Source organism: Macaca fascicularis, chromosome 17, assembly GCF_037993035.2.
Source record: "Macaca fascicularis isolate 582-1 chromosome 17, T2T-MFA8v1.1".
NCBI classification, from domain to species: Eukaryota; Metazoa; Chordata; class Mammalia; order Primates; family Cercopithecidae; genus Macaca; species Macaca fascicularis.
The window spans coordinates 12,099,421-12,112,759 of record NC_088391.1 but is presented as its reverse complement, the minus strand read 5'-3'; the positions used below and the strand labels follow the sequence as shown (position 1 = coordinate 12,112,759).

Sequence of the window (13,339 nt, the reverse complement as noted above, 5' to 3'; positions counted from 1 at the left end):
TGAGTGGGGGAAAAAGGAGGATTAGGATTGGGACTGCAGGGATGAGGAGGAAGTGACATTAAGTATATCTTTTTGTACAGGTCTGACTCCAAGAACCACAGTGATATTTCACATGCCCAACAAACCAATCAACAAACAAATCCAACTAGATAACGAGGGAATCCAAAATGGAAGACAAACATTTCCCACCTCTGTATGCTGAGAGGGCCTGGCAGTACTGATGCCTACACAGTAAAGTAATGAGCATATCTAGCAACCAGATCTTGGATCTAAACACCATTTTCTACTAAAAAAAGGAGCCAAGAGAAATGGCTGATTCCAAGACTAGGGCAGGGAACATACAAGATGAACTTGGAACATCTTATGATGTCAAAAAATAGGGAAGTGTTCAAAAAGTGAAGAAAGCTTGTTGAAAAAACACAGGAGTCCATATGAAAAAGCTCCTAATGGTCAAAACTAAAAAAAAAGTTAAACAATAAAATAATGAAGGCATGAAATTTTAACCTGCAGAATAAAATAAATGTTCTTAAGTCCACACTGATATAAATAACCAAATAAGTACACTGGAGGAAAGCGCACAGCTTTTTCTTATAGAATTCCAATGAATTCCAATTAATGTAGAAGGAAAGAAAGGGGGAAAAATCATAATTAGGCAAATACCACAGTAACAATTGTTGCAAACAAAATCAACTGATGAATGCTAAAGTTTGATGTGAAATAGGATTCAGTCTCAAAGAATCTCCCCCAAGATATTTATTAACCACAAAGAAAAAGGAAGTTATTTTACAGAAGAGAAACCCAGCAGATACCACCTTAACCAAGTGATTAAGATCAACATCATTAACCCCTTGATATGATGCACTGAGAAAGACACATCATCACTTCAGTGGTAGTCTTGCCAGAAATGCATAACTTCATCCTAGTCATGAGAAAACATCAGACGAACTCAAATTGAGGGGAATGCTACAAAATAACTGATCAGTCCACTGAAAAGCATAATGATCATGAAAAAAAAGACAGGAAGTGTTAAAGATTGGTAGAAAATACAGGGGAAAAAAATGACTAAATGCAATGTGGGATCCTAGAACAAAAAAGGGGAAACAGGGTAAAATACTTTTAACTCAAATAATTTTTCAAATACATCTACACTATGGGTAATAATTATACCACTATTAACTTTCTGATTCTAACTGTACTACAGTTATGCAAGATGTTAACAGGGGAAGCTAGGTGAGGAATATTTGAAAATTCCATTATTTCTGCAACTTTTTTAAAGGTCTGAAATTAGTTCAAAATAAAAAGAGTTATAAATTTTTTTATTTTTATTTTTGAGACGGAGTATCGCTCTGTGGCCCAGGCTGGGGTGCAGTGGTGCAATCTTGGGTCACTGCAGCCTCCGCCTCCCAGGTTCAAGCCATGTTGGCCAGGCTGGTCTTGAACTCCTGGCCTCAAGTGATCCGCCTGCCTTGGCCTCCCAAAGTGCTGGGATTACAGGTGTGAACCACCGCGCCTGGCCAAGAGTTATAAAATTCTAAAGTGAAAGATGGGTAGGTGCCATCCATTATTCTATCCTGGGATAAACCAGGATAGAACTGAGGCTAGGAAAGCTAGAGTTGGAAGAGGCACTAAGCATTTAATTCTACTATTTATACTTTCTTGCTTTTGTTACTCTGAGAATTATGTACCCCTTATAAATAACAGGGAATGGAAATGTCATTCTCAGATAAGGACTTGTTTATCCTATTGCAAGTGTTGGTTCATCTTTTCTTTCTTTTCATTTTACAAGTAAATGTATTTAATGGATCTTAATTTTAAACACTGCTTTTAAAGAACTTATAAGTTTCTCAAGCATGTTCCATTTTCTAATTTTGGAATTTGCCTCTAATTATATTCAAAACTTGATGATAGTACTGTCCTTCTCCCAAATGTCCTTTTAAAATATATCTTGTTGGCCGGGCGCGGTGGCTCACGCCTGTAATCCCAGCACTTTGGGAGGCCGAGGCGGGCAGATCACGAGGTCAGGAGATTGAGACCATCCTGGCTAACACGGTGAAACCCTGTCTCTACTTTAAAATACAAAAAACTAGCCGGGCAAGGTGGCGGCGCCTGTAGTCCCAGCTGCTAGGGAGGCTGAGGCAGGAGAATGGCGTGAACCCGGGAGGCGGAGCTTGCAGTGAGCTGAGATCTGGCCACTGCACTCCAGCCTGGGCGACAGAGCGAGACTCTGTCTCAAAAAAAAAAAAAAAAAAAAATATATATATATATATATATATCTTGTTTTCCCCAATTATAAAATACATGTTTATTGAAAAACATTTAACATACAGAAAAATAAAACCTAAACAGTGTAGTTTCCTCATTTCACTTTTTCATAAGTGGAGGTTTCATGTCTGGATCAAATTCCATCAAAAGAAATGGAAGCCTTACTTATTTCTTCAATTATCATGCATCTTGTACAACTGATAACAACTGGAAGAATTTTTAGTGTAACACTTTTAGAATCCTACACTAGGTAAATCTTCACAAGGTAAAAGGATAAGAAGAAACTTGCAGCTTTGTGGTCTGGCCTACTCTGAACTTGCATAGAATTCTTCAAATCTTTTAAATTCCTTTCAGAAAATTTCATTGAAACAATAAAGGACTTAGCAATTTATAAAACCACTGTCAGATTCCACCTGGAGTGGATGCCATGGTGCGGGTGCAGATCCCCTTCCGGACCAAGGCACGTGATCCTCCAGCTTCTGGGGAGTGCTAGCTATTGACAATTTACTTCTGAGTTCCCTCTTGGACTTGCCCTCTGTTGAAAGGCATTGTCTTGCTTAAGGCTACGCCCCTCCCTGGAGGAGCCAGTATGCAATGGCTGGCTCTTGCCTCAGGCTAGCATGACTCCCAAGTCCCAGCTCCAGAAGTCCCTGTGGGATTGACTGAACCTTTCTTCTCCTTCTGCCCAATCCTGCTGCATTTGCTTCCTCACAGGTGCTGTTCCTAAGGGCATTTTCTAATCTCCTACATGAAATCTGTAAGTCTGTTTCCCAGGGAAACAGGCTTTCCCCAAAACAAATCTTTCCCAACCTAAGAAATGTTCTCATTTAATTAACTCATTATATATCACAGTGTTTCTGTAATACAGTAACAAAGCATTAAAAATATAGATGTCCCTGCTTTAAGCCCAACTCTCAAATGCTCATGTTGCTTTTGTATAACTGATATATGTCAGTATGAAGTATAAGAAAGAATGTAAGAGCTTTAGGGCCTGAAAGTATGAGTTCAAATCAATTTATAGCATTGTGACCCTGAGCAGGCTACTTAACCTCTCTGAGCTCCAGTTTACCCATCTGTCAAGTGGAATGATAACAGCAAATGAACAGTGTGACTATGAGAACTGTATGAGATGCTGTATACCTGGAGTTTTCAACAACTGACCCCTGCTTCAACCCATGACGTCCGAAGTGGAAGTAGAGATCCAAACTGACTCCCTGTCCTTGAAGAGATCATTGTATTACTGGGGCTAGCAGGCGGCTTATTTAGAAATGTACAGGTAGGATCATGGACCATGTGACAAGTGCTGAAACAGCCAAACAAAATGCTTCAAAAGCTGGAGAAAGGAGGATCTAACCCAGACTGTAAGCATCTGACTAGGGAGGTAATATTTGAGCTAAATAATGAATAGGACGAATTCATCAAAAGGGGGAGAACAAAAGAGCATTCTAAGGAAAACAAAGAACATTTTTAAAGGTAGGAAGCATTAAATGTTATTGTGCATAAGGAGTATGAAATTGTAGTTTGTTTTATTATGTTTTAAAGTAGTTCTTTTTTTTAAATTTAGTTTTTATTTTTGTAGAGACAGAATCTCACTATGTTGCCCAGGCTTGTCTCAAACCCTTAGCCTTGTGAGCCTCCCGCCTCAGCCTCCCAAAGTCCTGGGATTACAGGCATTAGCTACTGTGCCCAGCCTAAAATTAAAGAGTTTAGCTGACGTGTGTATGGTGGTGGTTTAAGGCAGGAAGTTGAATGGTTTTGGGGGTATATGAAAGAGTCTGGGTTTCATTTTCTAAGGGACAGGGGACCACTGAAGATTTTAAGCTGGGAGGCATCATGACTAGATCTGGGTGTTAAAGAATTCTGGTTTAAGGTGGCTCCTTGAAACTTTCTAATAGAACTTTAACAACAAATTAAATTTTAAAAAGGAAACATTCACCTAAAACCTACAAACATGGCATATAATGATATAAAATTTAAAATCTGGTGATTAAGAAACAGAATATTGGCCGGGTGCGGTGGCTCAAGCCTGTAATCCCAGCACTTTGGGAGGCCGAGACGGGCGGATCACGAGGTCAGGAGATCGAGACCATCCTGGCTAACACAGTGAAACCCCGTCTCTACTAAAAAATACAAAAAACTAGCCGGGCGAGGTGGCGGGCGCCTGTAGTCCCAGCTACTTGGGAGGCTGAGGCAGGAGAATGGCGTGAACCCGGGAGGCGGAGCTTGCAGTGAGCTGAGATCTGGCCACTGCACTCCAGCCTGGGCGACAGAGCGAGACTCCGTCTCCAAAAAAAAAAAAAAAAAAAAAGAAACAGAATATTATGCATAGAGCTAAGCACAGGAAGGCTCAGAGTCTAATCTCCTTCCCCAACTAAACTGGTAAAATGACATTTTTGAGAATTCTATTATTCCTAAATCTGAAGGAAAGCAACAGAAGAAGTATCTTTACCTTTTTCTTCTTCTGAACAGAAATGAGAAAAAAATGCAGGGGAACAAACAGGTGACCAGGACTGACTGACATAAGGAAAGGTTCCAGGATGTTACAGGATGCCTTGTGACTAATTCCCAGTACCTGTGGATGTAGCCTTATCTGGAAACACAGTTGAGGACTACTTATGATGGGGTTATGTCACAATAAACCCGTTGTTAGTTGAAAATGCATTTAAATAGGGACACACCAATTTAAATGATGATAGATTTCTCATCTAAAACCAGAGGCCAGAAGGAAGTGGCACAATATTTTTCAAGTACTGAAAGAAAAAATTATCAACTACAAATTCTATATCCTGAAACAATTCTCAAGGAGTAAAGGAGAAAGAAAATATTCTGAGATGAGAGAAAACTAAAAGAATTTTCTCTAACTCAAAGATTGTCTAAAAGAAATTGTTCAGAAAGAAAAGGGAAGATTAAAGGAGGACTCTCAGAGCATCAGGACTGAGGACAATAGGATGGAGGAAGAAACAATGGAAAGAGTTTGACAAATGGGCATATATGATAAACTACTATTTCCTCATGCAGTTTATAAATTATGCTTGATGATTAAAATAAAAATTATAATACTATGATATCCAAGAAAGTAGTATTTAAAAGTAGGGAAGATAAAGGTCTGTATATGGTCACTATCCAATCCCTTTCCCTCCAAAATCAAAATGAAAGCAAAATTCTCACACTTCACTTAGAGTGACAGAATACTGATACCAGTAGACTGTTGTTAAGTCATACATGTATGTTGTAACACCTAGAGAAACAACTACAAAAATCATACAAAAATACCCGAAAACACTAAAAATAAATCAAGATGGAATCCTAAAATATATTTAAGTAACCTTTAGGAAGGCAAGAAAAGAGAAATGGAGGAATGAAAAGCAGGAGAAGCAAATAGAAAACAAATAATAAAATGACAGAGTTGAATGCTGGCATATCAATAATTACCTTCATTGTAGGTGATGTAAATATCCAATCAATGGACAGAGGCTGAGAGAGTGGACAAAAAATTATAACCCGACAGTCTCCAACTCCCAGCGCGAGCGACACAGAAGACCGGTGATTTCTGCATTTTCAACTGAGGTACTGGGTTCATCTCACTGGGGAGTGCCGGACGATCGGTGCTGGTCAGCTGCTGCAGCCCGACCAGCGAGAGCTGAAGCAGGGTGAGGCACTGCCTCACCTGGGAAGCGCAAGGGGGAAGGGAATCCCTTTTCCTAGCCAGGGGAACTGAGACACACAACACCTGGAAAATCGGGTAACTCCCACCCCAATACTGCGCTTTAAGCAAACAGGCACACCAGGAGATCATATCCCACACCTGGCCGGGAGGGTCCCACACCCACGGAGCCTTCCTCATTGCTAGCACAGCAGTCTGCGATCTCGCGGCAAGGCAGCAGCGAGGCTGGGGGAGGGGCGCCCGCCATTGCTGAGGCTTAAGTAGGTAAACAAAGCTGCTGGGAAGCTCGAACTGGGTGGAGCTCACAGCAGCTCAAGGAAACCTGCCTGTCTCTGTAGACTCCACCTCTGGGGACAGGGCAATAACAAACACAGCCGAAACCTCTGCAGACGCAAAAGACTCTCTGTCTGACAGCTTTGAAGAGAGCAGTGGATCTCCCAACATGGAGGTTGAGATCTGAGAAGGGACAGACTCCCTGCTCAAGTGGGTCCCTGACCCCTGAGTAGCCTAACTGGGAGACATCCCCCACTAGGGGCAGTCTGACACCCCACACCTCACAGGGTGGAGTACACCCCTGAGAGGAAGCTTCCAAAGCAAGAATCAGACAGGTACACTCGCTGTTCAGAAATATTCTATCTTCTGCAGCCTCTGCTGTTGATACCCAGGCAAACAGGGTCTGGAGTGGACCTCAAGCAATCTCCAACAGACCTACAGCTGAGGGTCCTGACTGTTAGAAGGAAAACTATCAAACAGGAAGGACACCTACACCAAAACCCCATCAGTACATCACCATCATCAAAGACCAGAGGCAGATAAAACCACAAAGATGGGGAAAAAGCAGGGCAGAAAAGCTGGAAATTCAAAAAATAAGAGTGCATCTCCCCCGGCAAAGGAGCGCAGCTCATCGCCAGCAACGGATCAAAGCTGGACGGAGAATGACTTTGACGAGATGAGAGAAGAAGGCTTCAGTCCATCAAATTTCTCAGAGCTAAAGGAGGAATTACGTACCCAGCGCAAAGAAACTAAAAATCTTGAAAAAAAAAGTGGAAGAATTGATGGCTAGAGTAATTAATGCAGAGAAGGTCATAAACGAAATGAAAGAGATGAAAACCATGACACGAGAAATACGTGACAAATGCACAAGCTTCAGTAACCGACTCGATCAACTGGAAGAAAGAGTATCTGCGATTGAGGATCAAATGAATGAAATGAAGCGAGAAGAGAAACCAAAAGAAAAAAGAAGAAAAAGAAATGAACAAAGCCTGCAAGAAGTATGGGATTATGTAAAAAGACCAAATCTACATCTGATTGGGGTGCCTGAAAGTGAGGGGGAAAATGGAACCAAGTTGGAAAACACTCTTCAGGATATCATCCAGGAGAACTTCCCCAACCTAGTAGGGCAGGCCAACATTCAAATCCAGGAAATACAGAGAACGCCACAAAGATACTCCTCGAGAAGAGCAACTCCAAGACACATAATTGCCAGATTCACCAAAGTTGAAATGAAGGAAAAAATCTTAAGGGCAGCCAGAGAGAAAGGTCGGGTTACCCACAAAGGGAAGCCCATCAGACTAACAGCAGACCTCTCGGCAGAAACTCTACAAGCCAGAAGAGAGTGGGGGCCAATATTCAACATTCTTAAAGAAAAGAATTTTAAACCCAGAATTTCATATCCAGCCAAACTAAGTTTCATAAGTGAAGGAGAAATAAAATCCTTTACAGATAAGCAAATGCTTAGAGATTTTGTCACCACTAGGCCTGCCTTACAAGACACCCTGAAGGAAGCACTAAACATGGAAAGGAACAACCGGTACCAGCCATTGCAAAAGCATGCCAAAATGTAAAGACCATCGAGGCTAGGAAGAAACTGCATCAACTAACGAGCAAAATAACCAGTTAATATCATAATGGCAGGATCAAGTTCACACATAACAATCTTAACCTTAAATGTAAATGGACTAAATGCTCCAATTAAAAGACACAGACTGGCAAACTGGATAAAGAGTCAAGACCCATCAGTCTGCTGTATTCAGGAGACCCATCTCACACGCAGAGACATACATAGGCTCAAAATAAAGGGATGGAGGAAGATTTACCAAGCAAATGGAGAACAAAAAAAAGCGGGGGTTGCAATACTAGTCTCTGATAAAACAGACTTTAAACCATCAAAGATCAAAAGAGACAAAGAAGGCCATTACATAATGGTAAAGGGATCAATTCAACAGGAAGAGCTAACTATCCTAAATATATATGCACCCAATACAGGAGCACCCAGATTCATCAAGCAAGTCCTTAGAGACTTACAAAGAGACTTAGACTCCCATACAATAATAATGGGAGACTTCAACACTCCACTGTCAACATTAGACAGATCAACGAGACAGAAAGTTAACAAGGATATCCAGGAATTGAACTCATCTCTGCAGCAAGCAGACCTAATAGACATCTATAGAACTCTCCACCCCAAATCAACAGAATATACATTCTTCTCAGCACCACATCGTACTTACTCCAAAATTGACCACGTAATTGGAAGTAAAGCACTCCTCAGCAAATGTACAAGAACAGAAATTATAACAAACTGTCTCTCAGACCACAGTGCAATCAAACTAGAACTCAGGACTAAGAAACTCAATCAAAACCGCTCAACTACATGGAAACTGAACAACCTGCTCCTGAATGACTACTGGGTACATAACGAAATGAAGGCAGAAATAAAGATGTTCTTTGAAACCAATGAGAACAAAGATACAACATACCAGAATCTCTGGGACACATTTAAAGCAGTGTGTAGAGGGAAATTTATAGCACTAAATGCCCACAAGAGAAAGCAGGAAAGATCTAAAATGGACACTCTAACATCGCAATTAAAAGAACTAGAGAAGCAAGAGCAAACACATTCGAAAGCTAGCAGAAGGCAAGAAATAACTAAGATCAGAGCAGAACTGAAGGAGATAGAGACACAAAAAACTCTCCAAAAAATCAATGAATCCAGGAGTTGGTTTTTTGAAAAGATCAACAAAATTGACAGACCACTAGCAAGACTAATAAAGAAGAAAAGAGAAGAATCAAATCGACGCAATTAAAAATGATAAAGGGGATATCACCACCGACCCCACAGAAATACAAACTACCATCAGAGAATACTATAAACACCTCTACGCAAATAAACTGGAAAATCTAGAAGAAATGGATAATTTCCTGGACACTTACACTCTTCTAAGACTAAATCAGGAAGAAGTTGAATCCCTGAATAGACCAATAGCAGGCTCTGAAATTGAGGCAATAATTAATAGCCTACCAACCAAAAAAAGTACAGGACCAGATGGATTCACAGCTGAATTCTACCAGAGGTACAAGGAGGAGTTGGTACCATTCCTTCTGAAACTATTCCAATCAATAGAAAAAGAGGGAATCCTCCCTAACTCATTTTATGAGGCCAACATCATCCTGATACCAAAGCCTGGCAGAGACACAACAAAAAAAGAGAATTTTAGACCAATATCCCTGATGAACATCGATGCAAAAATCCTCAATAAAATACTGGCAAACCGGATTCAGCAACACATCAAAAAGCTTATCCACCATGATCAAGTGGGCTTCATCCCTGGGATGCAAGGCTGGTTCAACATTCGCAAATCAATAAACATAATCCAGCATATAAACAGAACCAAAGACAAGAACCACATGATTATCTCAATAGATGCAGAAAAGGCTTTTGACAAAATTCAACAGCCCTTCATGCTAAAAACGCTCAATAAATTCGGTATTGATGGAACGTACCTCAAAATAATAAGAGCTATTTATGACAAACCCACAGCCAATATCATACTGAATGGGCAAAAACTGGAAAAATTCCCTTTGAAAACTGGCACAAGACAGGGATGCCCTCTCTCACCACTCCTATTCAACATAGTGTTGGAAGTTCTGGCTAGGGCAATTAGGCAAGAGAAAGAAATCAAGGGTATTCAGTTAGGAAAAGAAGTCAAATTGTCCCTGTTTGCAGATGACATGATTGTATATTTAGAAAACCCCATTGTCTCAACCCAAAATCTCCTTAAGCTGATAAGCAACTTCAGCAAAGTCTCAGGATACAAAATTAATGTGCAAAAATCACAAGCATTCTTATACACCAGTAACAGACAAACAGAGAGCCAAATCAGGAATGAACTTCCATTCACAATTGCTTCAAAGAGAATAAAATACCTAGGAATCCAACTTACAAGGGATGTAAAGGACCTCTTTAACGAGAACTACAAACCACTGCTCAGTGAAATCAAAGAGGACACAAACAAATGGAAGAACATACCATGCTCATGGATAGGAAGAATCAGTATCGTGAAAATGGCCATACTGCCCAAGGTAATTTATAGATTCAATGCCATCCCCATCAAGCTACCAATGAGTTTCTTCACAGAATTGGAAAAAACTGCTTTAAAGTTCATATGGAACCAAAAAAGAGCCCGCATCTCCAAGACAATCCTAAGTCAAAAGAACAAAGCTGGAGGCATCACGCTACCTGACTTCAAACTATACTACAAGGCTACAGTAACCAAAACAGCATGGTACTGGTACCAAAACAGAGATATAGACCTATGGAACAGAACAGAGTCCTCAGAAATAATACCACACATCTACAGCCATCTGATCTTTGACAAACCTGAGAGAAACAAGAAATGGGGAAAGGATTCCCTATTTAATAAATGGTGCTGGGAAAATTGGCTAGCCGTAAGTAGAAAGCTGAAACTGGATCCTTTCCTTACTCCTTATACGAAAATTAATTCAAGATGGATTAGAGACTTAAATGTTAGACCTAATACCATAAAAATCCTAGAGGAAAACCTAGGTAGTACCATTCAGGACATAGGCATGGGCAAAGACTTCATGTCTAAAACACCAAAAGCAACGGCAGCAAAAGCCAAAATTGACAAATGGGATCTCATTAAACTAAAGAGCTTCTGCACAGCAAAAGAAACTACCATCAGAGTGAACAGGCAACCTACAGAATGGGAGAAAATGTTTGCAATCTACTCATCTGACAAAGGGCTAATATCCAGAACCTACAAAGAACTCAAACAAATTTACAAGAAAAAAACAAACAACCCCATCAAAAAGTGGGCAAAGGATATGAACAGACATTTCTCAAAAGAAGACATTCATACAGCCAACAGACACATGAAAAAATGCTCATCATCACTGGCCATCAGAGAAATGCAAATCAAAACCACAATGAGATACCATCTCATACCAGTTAGAATGGCGATCATTAAAAAGTCAGGAAACAACAGGTGCTGGAGAGGATGTGGAGAAATAGGAACACTTTTACACTGTTGGTGGGATTGTAAACTAGTTCAACCATTATGGAAAACAGTATGGCGATTCCTCAAGGATCTAGAACTAGATGTACCATATGACCCAGCCATCCCATTACTGGGTATATACCCAAAGGATTATAAATTATGCTGCTATAAAGACACATGCACACGTATGTTTATTGCGGCACTATTCACAATAGCAAAGGCTTGGAATCAACCCAAATGTCCATCAGTGACAGATTGGATTAAGAAAATGTGGCACATATACACCATGGAATACTATGCAGCCATCAAAAAGGATGAGTTTGTGTCCTTTGTAGGGACATGGATGCAGCTGGAAACCATCATTCTTAGCAAACTATCACAAGAACAGAAAACCAAACACCGCATGTTCTCACTCATAGGTGGGAACTGAACAATGAGATCACTTGGACTCAGAAAGGGGAACATCACACACCGGGGCCTATCATGGGGAGGGGTGTGGGGGGAGGGATTGCATTGGGAGTTATACCTGATGTAAATGACGAGTTGATGGGTGCAGCACACCAACATGGCACAAGTATACATATGTAACAAACCTGCACGTTATGCACATGTACCCTACAACTTAAAGTATAATAATAATAAATAAATTTAAAAAAAAATTATAACCCGACTATTTCTTCCTTATAGGAAACTCACTTTAAATATGACAAGGTAGATTAAAAACAAAAGGATCGAAACAGATATACTCTGCAAACATTAATCAATTTGACTTAATTGGCTTTCCTTCACGTGGCAATAAATGTGACTTTCAATCTCAAAAAAAAAAAAAAAAATGCATTTAATACATTTAACCTACTGAGCATAGAGCTTAGCCTAGCCTACCTTAAAGGTGTTCAGAACACTTATATTAGCCTACAGTTGAGCAAAATAATCTAACACAAGGCCTGTTTTATTTAAAAAAAAAAAAAAAAGTGTTGAGTATCTCATGTAATTTACTGCATACTATACTGAAAGTGAAAAAGAATGGTTGTAAGGTACTCATGTTTTGTTTTCAGACCATTATAAAGTCGAAAAATCCTAAGACAGGCTGGGCACAGTGGCTCAAGCCTTTAATCCCAGCACTTTGTGATGCTGAGGCAGGTGGATTGCCTGAGCTCAGGAATTCAAGACCACCCTGGGCAACGTGGTGAAACCCCATCTCTACTAAAATACAAAAAATTAGCCGGGTGTGGTGGCACGTGCCTGTCGTCCCAGCTACTCGGGAGGCTAAGGCATGAGAATTGCTTGAACTGGGGAGGAGGAGGTTGCAGTGAGCTGAGATCGCACCACTGCACTCCAGCCTGGGCAACAGGGTGAGACCCTACCTCAAAGAAAGAAAACAAGATGAGGTCATATGTATAGGGTCCAGCCCAACAGGGATTAGCGGGTGTTCTCCCCATGTGCGGAGATAAGAGATTGTAATAAATAAAGACACAAGACAAAGAGATAAAGAGAAAACAGCTGGGCCCAGGGGAACACTACCATTAAGACACAGAGACCGGTAGTGGCCCCGAACGGCTGGGCTCGCTGATATTTATTGCATACAAAAAAAGGGGGTAGGGTAAGGAGAGTGAATCTTCTAAGTGACTGACAAGGTAAAGCAAGTCACATGATTACAGGACGGGGGGCGGGGGGGGGCCCTTCCCTTTTAGGTAGCCGAAACAGAGGAAAGGCAGCATATGTCAGCGTTTTCTTCTCTGCACTTACAAGATCAAAGACTTTAAGACTTTCACTATTTCTTCTACTGCTATCTACTACAAACTTCAAAGAGGAACCAGGAGTATGGGAGAAGCATGCAAGTGGACTAGGAGTGTGACCACTGAAGCACAGCACCACAGGGAGGGGTTTAGGCCTTTGGATGACTGCGGGCAGGTCTGGATAATATCCAGCCTTCCAAAAGAAGCTGGTGGAGCAGAATGTTCCCTGACTCCTCCAAGGAAAGGAGACTCCCTTTCGCGGTCTGCTAAGTAAGACGTGCCTTCCCAGACACTGGCCTTACCGCTTGACCAAGGAGCCCTCAAGCGGCCCTTATGTGGGCATGACGGAAGGCTCACCTCTCGCCTTCTAGGTCACT

At 41.0% G+C, this 13,339-nt stretch overlaps 1 protein-coding gene across 1 annotated transcript in view; it reads right to left on the bottom strand.

The window, feature by feature from the left end:
• BRCA2 (BRCA2 DNA repair associated) overlaps positions 1-13,339 on the bottom strand; it is a 92,896-nt gene that overhangs the window by 6,514 nt on the left and 73,043 nt on the right. The gene's annotated exons all lie outside the window — the stretch shown is intronic.